Here is a 12,185-nt window from a genome sequence, read left to right on the forward strand (position 1 = left end):
ATGCAGGGTCCTGGGTTTAGTGACACTTTAACTCCTTCTAAGCAGGCCTCTAGGATAAGTGGTTGTGGACATGCATCACAGGGGGATCTCACACTGGAAACAATCCCTGAGACAGCAAATCTGGAATAGCCTCCTCGCCAGAGAGGACAAAGAAAAAAAGATAAAAGCAACAATCCCGCCAGCATCTTTCTCGGCCCTTCACTCACTGTTACTATCATCGTTTAAATGTTACAAATAATAGAACAGAATATGTAAAAAGCAAATCAAGGGTGCAAAAATTCAAAACGAACGACACTGCAAAAAATAGTAGGACAAACCCAAGTCAGGTCTGAGCATGTAGAGTGAGTGACTGGGGACAAAGAGAAGGCAAACATATTAAATACTTACTTCAGCTCTGTGTATACTAAGGAGCATGGGGGAGCTCAAAGGCTCAAAAGTGATATGGTCCAGAAAAATTTATTTAGACAGAATAAAGGTTGAGAGCACCTGGATCAGATGGCATCCACCCACGGATCCTAAAAGAATTGAGCTCTGTCATTTCAAAGCCATTGTATCTAATTTTTAGAGACTAATTAATGACTGGAATCTGACTGGTGTAACTAGAACTTTCAGGGCCCTGATGGAAGAAACCATGAAGGGCTCCCCTCCAAGCCCAGTTCTACCACTGGTGTCAGTAGATTGTTTTTGTTTTTTTATTGTTTTTTTTTTTGTTTTTTTGTTATTTTGCGACCATTTGTTTGTTTTTTGTTTTTTTTTGTTTTTTTTACAAAACATGTTTTTTGTTTTTACTTTTTTTTAAGAGCCCCATTGGAGGCTTTGGTGAGATATCAGGGGGTCTAAACAGATGTCTGATATTTCACCTTTGAGAAAGAGAAGGGAGATTAAGGACACAGCTTGCATGAATATTCTTCCCAAAGTCCGACTCTCCCAACCCACTATTTTCCAGAACTTACTGGAAAGCAGGGGGAACTAGTCAAATCTGCAGCCAGAAGAATTCTGAACAGCCAGCAACAATCATTTCCTACTCCACTGGCAACAGAAACTAACTAAACTAACTTTACCTAAACCTATTAGCAATCCAAAAAGCAGAGTGATACACATATAGTAGATTATATAGGCAAAAAAAAAAGTAAATGTAGAGGGTATAAAAATAAATATAATACATCTTTACATATGATGTTCATCTTGTGTTATACTTTAATTTGCATTAAAATTATTTAAACTTAAAAAAACAAAACAAAAAAACAATAATTGAACAGAAAAAGTAAATGACATTAGCAAAATAGGTGAAGGTACAGTACATCCGGAAAGTATTCAGCGCTTCACTTTATCCACATTTTGTTATGTTATGTAGCAATGACTCCCGAAGGAGCGGCTGGTTTGATTAGGCTTACTGTTACCTTCTTTACCTCGTGTGTGTTTAGGGGTTTCCTGAGGTAGATGGCCCAAAAAATGCAGAGACTGACGACAGATCCACTTAAATGGATTTTTATTTGCAAAAAAGTAGTTAAACAGTCTCTCAGCATAGGATCAGAGGGTTTAGGTGAAAAGTCCAGGTACTCTTAGCATCAAAGTCAGAATGAAGAATAACTCTCTTACTTTGAATAAATCCAGAGAATAGCCATTCACAGATGGATCCTCACCCTAATTGGGCAGTCCTTCTCTCACCAGGCCTAGCAGCCAACAAGGTGCTTGAGTCAGGAACAAGTTTCTGCCACAGACTTTGTTATAGAACATGTAAAGGAAACTTGAAAACTTGTAGAACACTCGTGTGGTACCAGTATCTTGCAGCCAGTCCGGCAATACCTCACGAAATTGGATTCACTTGGGTCCTTCAGCTTGTCCAGGCTCTTGTTGAGAAGCCAACCCTTGCGTGGCCTTCTCCTGAAGAGTCCTCCCCTGGAAACCTTAACAGTTGCTGGGCCTCTCCACTAACCGAGACATCACCAGACCACCTCCAAATCCTTTTTCAGTTTCCTTGCCTCGGGCTAGCCAGCCCCGAGACATAAAGTCGGGTGTATCCACACCCCAGGCCATGAAAGTCCTGGGGGCTGGTCAGGAGGACCAGGACCATGCAGTCAGAACATACTTCTGGACCGGAACCCCCGAAACATATGACATCCTCATTTTAAGTACCCCCTCCCAGAAAAAAACAGCAAGAGTGACACTCTACCACTGGGCTGGTTCTGAGAGAAAGTAACCTTAAAGCACCCAACTAGACTGTGTTTCCATACCTGCCAGAAGTGACAGCGTCCCCCATGGCCAGGCAGTATACCCTTCAATCCAGTCAGACTGATGCTGAGGTCAAAATTTAGAGTAATCAAACCCAAACCAAACTGCGGTTTAAGGGCAACGTTCAATTTCAAAAACACATAGCTTGTGCTCTTCAGGAGCCGGCGCTACAGTTACAATGTCATACAACTGAGAGGGCTTGGGGCGCAGTACTCTGTGCCCCAAGCCCACCCTTGTTTTAAACCAATTGGAGCCTCAGGCTCTAATCATGTGCATAAAAAATAAATCCCATTGTTGGAATCCATGCGTCTGGTGCTCTGCATGTAGATTAATGTAGATTAAGGCCTGGGTACATTGGTTAGGGGAGCTGCGCCCCTAATGGAGCAGCCGCCACTGCTATGTGGGGAGACTTTTGTTATTTATATATATATATATATATATATATATATATATATATATATATATATATATATATGTATATATATATATATATATATATATATATATATAATAAGATCTATAAAAAAAAACTATGGTTTGCTTGGTACATAGGTTAAGGCTACAGAAAATAAAAACACATTGTAAATGCAGAGTATAACCTGGACGATAATTGATATGACTCGTAGGAAGGAAGAGAATTAGGGAGGACAGATATTTCATGATTAATTGCTGGAGGAAGAAAGAAGAAGAATGTTTATGATTAATTGATGAGGGAGGAAATATGAAAGTAAGTAGGAGAAACTAGTAGAAGCAAATGGCAGTCTGTATTTACAGTGGCAAGAAAAAGCATCATTTAAAGTGTTTGTATTGGAACTAAAAGAATGTGATTTGATAGAGGGTACTATGTGCATGCTGTAGGTGTGTCAGGCACTTACCATTTCTTCTTTGGAAACTGTATGCTCATTGCAAACTGAATTGCAGTGAATAAAGAGAAGCTGTGTTGAGTCTGGGGTATTACCTGTGCTCATTAGAGGAGTGCGTTCCTCGGAGATTTGGGGTCCTGAGCTTTCCAAGGATTCCACTGGAGTGACGTCACGTCACTGGTGCCTAGGTGACTTGATGCTGGGGTGCAAGGTTACTATATTTTTCTTTTCCCGATGTATTCTTTTACATTTTTTACTAGCATTTTTACATGGTGGGATGGGCAATGCTAAATATCAGTACCTTGCATTTTGATGATAAGTTAAACCACCCGATAGCTATCAGAGACCTTACACTCTGTGGTTCAAATATGTAGTTCAGCAAAGTCATTCAAAAAGCAAGCAGTTCTTATTTGCATACACATTCTAGGATAGTGATTTAAAGAGGAACTGCAGTCTGCTCACATCATTTGTATTCAAAATATCTTTGCTATTCTGAAGTTTTCCTTCAACCACTTTGCATATTATTTTATATATACATAGTTACATGGTAGGTGAGGTTGAAAAAAGTCCATCAAGTCCAACCTGTGTGTGATTATATGTCAGCATTACATTGTATATCCCTGTACGTTGCGGTCGTTCAGGTGCTTATCTAATAGTTTCTTGAAACTATTGATGCTCCCCGCTGAGACCACCGCCTGTGGAAGGGAATTCCACATCCTTGCCACTCTAATGCCCCATACACACTATCAGATTTTCTGCAGATTTTTTCCTTCAGATTTACCAAAACCATGTAGTGCAAGGGCCTGCCTGATTGCATACACATTGAAACTCCTAAGGTTTGACCTCATATTATATGGTTTTGGTAAAGGAAAAAGAAAATCTGATAGTGTGCATGGGGCTTTACAGTAAAGAGCCCTCTACATAGTTTAAGGTTAAACCTCTTTTCTTATTAAAATGAATAAAATAATTAAAATTATGAGTGGCCACGTGTCTTGTTAACCACTTCAGCCCCGAAACAATTTACCCTCTTCCTGACTTTTTTCAATTTGGCACTGCGTCGTTTTAACTGGCAATGGCGTGGTCGTGCGACCTGGCTCCCAAACAAAATTGATGTCCTTTTTTTCTCCACAAAGAGAGATTTATTTTGGTGGTATTTGATCACCCCTGCGATTTTTTTTTTTTTGCACTATAAACAAAAAAAGAGCGACAATTTTGAAAGAAACGCATTCTTTTTTTACATTTTTCTATAATAAATATCCCCCAAAAACATATAAAAAACAGTTTTCCTCAGTTTAGGCCGATACATATTTTTCTACATGTTTTTGGTAAAAAAAAATCTCAATAAATGTTTATTGATTGGTTTGCGCTAAAGTTATAGCGTTTACAAAATAGGGGTTTTATGGCATTTTTATCAATTTTTTTTTTTACTAGTAATGGCGGCGATCAGTGATTTTTTTGTTTATTTTTTATCGTGACTGCGACATTATGGCGGACACATCAGACATTTTTGGGACCATTGTCATTTATACAGCAATCAGTGCTAAATAAATGCACTGATTCCTATGTAGATGACACTGGCAGTGAAAGTGTTAACCACTAGTGGGCAGTGTATGGGGTTAAGTGTGTCCTGGGGCATGGCTACGTGTGATACGTCACTGATCTCTGCTCCCGATCACAGGGAGCAGAGATCAGTGACGCTGTCACTAGGCAGAATGGGGAGATGCTTGTTTACATGAGTGTCTCCCCATTCTTCCTCTCTGTGAGATGATCACGGGTATCCCTGCAGCGATCGAGTCCGCCGGACCCGCAACCCGACTCACGGAGCTTGCCCGCAGGCCACCTCTTAAAGGGCGACGTACAGGTACGTTAGTTTGTCTATATGAGCCCTTCTGCCGGTGTATATCGGCGTGCAGCGGACGGCAAGCAGTTAAACTCCCTTTCGCGAAAAAGTTTTATCCCTATTTTGGGGTCACCAGTACAGTATTTATAAATTGAAATCATATCCCCTTCTCAAGCGTGTCTCGTCTCCAGAGAGAATAAGTTCAGCCCTCCCAACCTTTCCTCATAACCAATATCCTCCAAACCCTCTATTAGCTTTGTTGCCCTTCTATGTACTCGCTAGAGATGGATGAACTTCCAGCGGGACATTTCGCGAATGCGGCCAAAAGTTTGCGAACCGCAAAGTTCGCGGCGGGCCCCATTGACTTCAATGGCAGGCGAAATTTAAAAACCTACAGGTCATATTTTCAGCCACAAAATAATTACTAGCTGTGCACACATAGTCCCACCACATGGCCACTGACATAACACATGTATAAAGTGAATCTGGGATCGACAACTACAAGCATTCTTTTTTTATATGTGAATTTTTGACAATTCAGGACTCAGGAGCGCATGAAGGCAATGGAGGAGAGGAAAAGTCAGGGTAGGCTATGAAGAGGGTGCAGGAGATCATCACCACACCGTGATATAGAGCACTGACACCAGCACCGTGATAGAGTGCACTGACACCAGCATCGTGATAGAGTGCACTGACACCAGCACCGTGATATAGAGCACTGACACCAGCACCGTGATATAGAGCACTGACACCAGCACCGTGATAGAGTGCACTGACACCAGCACCGTGATAGAGTGCACTGACACCAGCACCGAGATAGAGAGCACTGAGACCAGCACCGAGATAGAGAGGACTGACAGCAGCACTGATACCAGCAACTTGCTGCTGGGTCCCAAAAATATGACACCGCTCAACCTCTTCAAACAGGAGGGTATGGGCATATAGTACGGTGTGCTTTTTTTGTACAAGGAAGTGAGCCAAATGTAGAAAAAAGGTCTGTGTGCTCGATTAAATAAGTTGTTTATAGAGATATATATGGTCTACCAGTCACATTTGTTGAATTCCTTTTGAGATCCATGCCTCATTCATTTTTAAAAATGTGAGGTAGTCAACACTGTTGTGAGCTAGGCGAGTGCGCTTATTGGTCACGATCCCCCCCTGCTGCTCTGAACGTTCTTTCGGACAGGACACTGGACGAGGGGCAAGCCAACAGTTCCATTGCAAATTGGGCAAGCTCTGGCCAGAGGTTAAGCCTGCCCACTCTGTAGTCCAGGGGTTCATTACTCCTCAGAGCATCCACATCGGCCGTTAACCCGATGTAGTCGGACACCTGACGGTCTAGGCGTTCCCTGATGCTGGATCCGGATGAGACCGGTCGATGGGTCAGCTGAAGGAATGACCTCATATCAGAAGTCACCAACACATCTTCAAACCGGCCTCTTCTTGCAGGTGCTGTTGGATTGGTACCCGCAACTCTTTCTCTGGGAGTGGGAATTCCTCCTCTGCCAGAGCCCGCAAAAGCAGAATGCAGCATTTCTCGAAGCAAGGCCTTGAAGTGTTCCATTCTGACAGCCCTCTGTGACGGTGGTAACATTTCCGCCATTTTGTGTTTATACGGGGGTCTCTGTTAAAACACTGGAGCATGAAGGCCCCCATTTGCACTAAACTGGAAGCAGTGTGGTGGCCTGGCTCCTGCTCATCATCCAGGATAATGTCGTCCTCTTCGTTCTCCTCTCCCCATCCACGCACAACAGGGATCCCTGAAAGGTTTAAAGAATGCTATTCTTGCTCCTCCTCATCCGCCCCGGCACCATCCTCCTCTGACTCCTCTTCAGACTCCTGTTGTTGACTTGTCTCAGATAGAGTAGCCCCCCGGGAATTCATCCAGCATTGCGACTTCCTCATCTTCCTGCTCCTGCTCCTCCACGGCTTGATCAATGACACAACGCAATGCACGCTCCATAAAGAAGGCATAAGGTACCATGTCACTGATGGTGGCATGGCTGCGACTGACCAGTTTGGCGATCTCATCAAATGGCTGCAGAAGTCTGCATGCGTCGCGCATGAGCAGCCACTGGCGTGGTGAAGAAACACCCAGCTCCCCAGAACCTGTTCTGCCGCATACAGGTATACGTTAACTGCACATTTCTGCTGGAGTAGCCTATCATGCATATAGAAGGTTGAGTTCCATCGTGTCGGGCAATCGCAAATAAGACGTCTGACTGGCAGATTGTGTCGCCGCTGAATGTCAGCAAGGCGAGCCATGGCCGTGTAAGATCTTCTGAAATGGGCTGAGATTTTCCTTGCCTGCCGCAAGATGTCCTGGACCCCAGGGTATATGACAACAAATCGCTGCACGACCAAGTTTAAGACGTGTGCCATGCATGGCAGGTGCGTAATTTTGCCCTGTTTCAATGCACTAAGCAGATTGGCACCGTTGTCACACACCACTTTATCAACTGTCAAATTGAGCGGTGTTAGCCACTGATCTGCCTGTGAACGCAAAGCTGAAAGGAGTGCAGGGCCAGTGTGGCTCTTGGCTTCCAGGCACAACAGACGCAGCACAACATGGCAACGTCTCACCTGGCATGTCGAATAGGTTCTGGGGAGCTTGGGCAGCGCAGCTGAAGAGACTCTAGAAGCGGAAAAGGAGGAGTCAGCCGAGGAGGAGAGGGAGGAGGATGGAGTAGGAGGAGGAGAAGAAGAGCCAGGCCTGCATGCAATCCGTGGTGGTAAAACCAAATCTACACGGGTGCCATGGGTTACATGCTTGACAGCCGTCAGAAGGTTCACCCAGTGGGCAGTAAAAGTTATATACCTTCCCTGCCCGTGTTTGCTAGACCACGTGTCTGTGGTCAGATGTATCTTGGCACCAACACTGTGTGCCAGAGATACATTCACTTGCCGCTGAACATGGCCATATAGCTCTGGGATGCCCTTCTGTGAGAAATACTTCCTTCCTGGGACCTTTCATTGTGGTGTTCCAATGGCCACAAATTTTCAAAAGGCCTCAGAGTCCACCAGTTTATATGGCAGTAGTTGGCGGGCTATCAGTTCTGACAAGCCAGCCGTCAACCGTTGGGCAAGAGGGTTATCCGGCGTCATCATTTTTTTACGCTAGAACATTTGGCCCACGGAAGCCTGCCTTTTTGCAGAAAAACGTGAGCTTGGCATGATGGAAGGTGGAGTGGAGGACAATTGTGAGGAGAGAGGAGAAGGAGAAGACGAGGCTGGACGGTGAGAGCCTGGAGTGTGGCTTTGTGTGTTCCGTTGCTCCCACTGGGCTCAGTGATGGCAGCTCATGTGCCTTCTTAAGACGGTCGTCCCTAGGTGAGTGTTGGGCTTACCGCGACTTATGCGTTGACTGCAAAGATTGCAGATGGCAACACTATTGTCAGCAGTAGACACTGTAAAAAAAGCCCACACTGCGGAGCCATGTGTCGGCGTCCTGGGAGAGCCAGATGTTACCGTACATGGTTGATGCCTCGCTCCTGATACATTAGCAGTCTGCTTTGTCCCTCCTGTGCAATCTAAGTTCTTCCTGCTTCTCCTCCCTATCTGCTGGTCCATATCTTCCTCTGAACTCCCCTCCTCTTCCTCTCTTGTGGTCACCCACGTGACATCACTAGACACGTCATCATTGATGTCACCTTCCCTGCCGCTATAATTAGAGATCTCGGAGTAGGCAGCAACAGCGGGGACCAACCTCCTCCTTGGGCTGATCTGGGTATTGTCATCAGACTGCTGAGTGGCGGTTGTTGCTACCTCCTCTTCCTGATCCAATGCCAAGAGTGGCTGCGCATTGGAAATGTCTTGATATGGATCGGAAAATAATTCCTATGACTCAAGCGGAAGGTATATGGTGGTGGTGGTGGTGTTGGTGGTAGTGTCTTTGGGGGTGCACATAGCAGAGAGTGAAGAAGAGGGTGCAGATCTAAAGGATGTGGAGGGTGCAGAAGAGTAAGGCTGAGTGAGCCACTCAACCAAGTCTGGTGTGTCCTTTGACGTAATCGCACGCACCTTCTGCAATTTGCCACTTTGGTTCAAGCCTGTTGCTCCTGCCCTACCCCTACCACCCCTGCGGAAGGGCCTGCCTCTTCCTCTGCCTGTCATTTTTTAAATGACCCTGTGACAAAAGTCTCTAGAGAAGTTCGGTATGTATGTGGAAGAAGGTGTATATAACACCCCGCTTCAATCTGTCGTTTTTGGGGGCCACTGGTCTATCACACCAGTTATAATACTTTTTTTTTATTGCGTTTGTCACTCTTTGTAGTATAGCTGCAGAACCGCTCAGCAGTCACAATGCTGCACAGTGGAATTGCACTATACTATGCCTTCTATATGTGCAAGTATGTTATATGTGTATTACACACCTATATACTGCACAGCAAATACTACACCTATACCAGTCCTTACAAGGACCTTTGTGGACCTAGTAGCTAGTGATTTGCAGACTGTCCCTCAGTCCCTACACTGATAAAAGACAGCTGCAGAATCGGGCAGCAGTCAAGTATAATATTCTTTCTATATTTGGAAGAAAGTATATTATCTGTGTACAACCCCATATACTGTACACCTATACCAGTCCTTAAAAGGACCTTTGTGGACCTAATAGTAATAGCTAGCTAGTGATTAAACTGACTGTCCCTGCTGCACACAGCATCCTGTCCCTCCCTACACTGACAAAAGACAGGCTGCTGCAATCACTAGCACAGCAGTGTACTGAACCCTATATACTGTACTACACCTATACCAGTCCTTAAAAGGACTTTTGTGGACCTAATAGCTAGCGATTTGTGTCACTACAGTCTCTCCCTACTCCACACTGCGTACTGTCCCTAAACTGACATAAGACAGAATGTAAAATGGCTGCCAGATCAGGTCTCTTTATAAGGTAGGGGGAATGTCCAATTGTCCATGTGCTGAAATGTCTCAATTGGCTGTCCTGTACCCCATGATGGATGTGTCATCATGGGTCAAAGTTCTTTCACACTGTAAACACATATGTAGCTGCGAACTGACTGCCGGGCGAACAGTTCGGCCATCCCTAGTACTCGCTCCATTTCCAGTACATCCTTCCTAAAGACTGGTGCCCAGAACTAGACAGCATACTCCAGGTGCGGCCGGACCAGAGTCTTGTAGAGCAGGAGAATTATCGTTTTATCTCTGGAGTTGATCCCCTATTTAATGCATGCCAATATTCTGTTTGCATTGTTAGCAGCAGCTTGGCATTGCATGCCATTTAGGGTTGCCACCTGTCCAGGATTCACCCGGACAGTTCGGGTTTGGAATCATGCGTTCGGGTTTCAGACTGCCTGAAACCCGGACACATTATTTAGACTGGACTATGGCTTCCCAGCAGGGTTACTGGCTTCAGTTGTTTAAGCTGAGAGTGTCTGTTACATTCTTTCACACTGCCCAAAGCCAGCACTAACAATCCACCCCCAAACACACACACAGATGGGAGAAGAGAGAGAGCTCGATCAGCACCTCATCCTCCCACCCCTACCTCTCTGTGTCTGCTCACACACCAATCCCCAGTGCTGTGCCTCAGAAAAGGAAAGTTGGGGCCGGAAATTTCAATTCAGCAGCCTCGGATACATCTGGATGAGAGGTGCTGACTGCCAAGGGGTGAGTGAGCTCACCATCAATCCCTGTCTGTCACTGAAGTCTCCCCCCCTTCTCTCTCCTGCCTCTGAGTGAGTACACTAAGGTAAAGTTCCCCTTTACACCAGAAGCCACAGTGTTCTCCCTTACATTAGAGTCCTCTCTGTACATCAGAGTTCTCAGTGTTCCCCCTTAAATCAGGGTTCTCAGAGAATTGCTTATGTTAGAGACCCCAGAGTACTCCCTTACATCAGAGTCTGCAGAGTCCCCCCTTACAGTGAAAGTGAACTCTGCGAGTTCAGATGTAAAAGGGGAACTCTGTGGACTCTGATGTAAAGGGGGACTCTTGTTATTAACTTCATATGATTAGAAATGTTATTTATTTTTTTTTTTAAATATGTTTTTTATTGAAGAAAAATTTTCCATACAACAGGTGAATTCGTACACAGCGATACAAATAGTCACTTATTGATAATGTAACATCACCAAAGAAAACCGCCGCAGGCGGGAAATGGACTGTGAACATTTCAATACAGCACATCAAAAAAGAAAAAGAAAAAAGGACACACCACGAGTCTACCAGTAAGAACACATAGAAAAACCAAAGGATATATATATCATTGTGGAAGGGGTTGTGGAGTAGAAGTCCCAGGGCCAAACCTGAGAAAACCATTCCCTAGAGTAAATGGTCAAAAGAGTTAAGGTACAGTCTCAGGGTTAACCATGGAAATATCCCACCTGTCCCATATTTTAGAAAACTTGGGTAGAGTATCTTGCACCAACGCAGTCATATGTTCCATTCTGCGTATATATGCAATAGCCGAGATTAGCTGCGATTGGGACGGAGGGGAGGTGGATAACCAAAGAGTGGGAATCGTTCTCTTAGCAGCTAGAAGAATATAGGCTGTCAATTTCTTGGCGTGTTTAGATAACGCCGCGACAGGCAGGCCTAACAAATAATGTTTAGGGTCTAATGGAATATCTACCTCCAGAACAGATTGTATTAAGGATTGGACCATGGACCAAAAAGGCACAATCAAAGGGCAGCTCCAGAAAATATGGTAATGGGTGCCCTCATCTCGTTGGCATCTCCAACACAACTTAGATACAGAGTGATCATATTTATGTAACATTTCAGGGGTTTTGTACCAGAACATTAGTATCTTGTAGGCCGTCTCTCTCTGCTCCACACATCTGGAGACTCTAGAGGTAGAGGTCCAGATGTCCTGCCATTGGGAAATGGTTAAGGGGGAAGGTAAAACCGTAGCCCATCTTCTCATATAGAGATGTGTGTCCGTAGTGGGTGAGGTCGAATTGTGGAGGACACTATAAATAGAGGATATAAGTCCTTTCTGGCACGGGCCTTGTGAGCACAAAGTTTCAAAGGTGTTAGGGTTGGCCAGAATCAGGTCAGGAGATCTAGAGTGGAAATAATGTTTGAATTGAATGTAAGAGAAAGAGAGTCGATCAGGAATGTCATATTTGTTCTGAAGCTCAGAAAAGGATAGGAATTTGCGAGATACTGGATGCACCAGATGGCGGAGTTGAAAGACGCCAGACCTATACCAAGGAAACATATTCTTCACCGAGAGGCTGTCAGGCATATCCGGGTTAAAAATGACATTCAGCAGGGGTGAGCATGG

This window comes from Lithobates pipiens, unplaced genomic scaffold (genome assembly GCF_037356315.1).
Source record: "Lithobates pipiens isolate NorthernLeopardFrog02 unplaced genomic scaffold, aLitPip1_a1.2 Scaffold_27, whole genome shotgun sequence".
Lineage (NCBI taxonomy): Eukaryota > Metazoa > Chordata > Amphibia > Anura > Ranidae > Lithobates > Lithobates pipiens.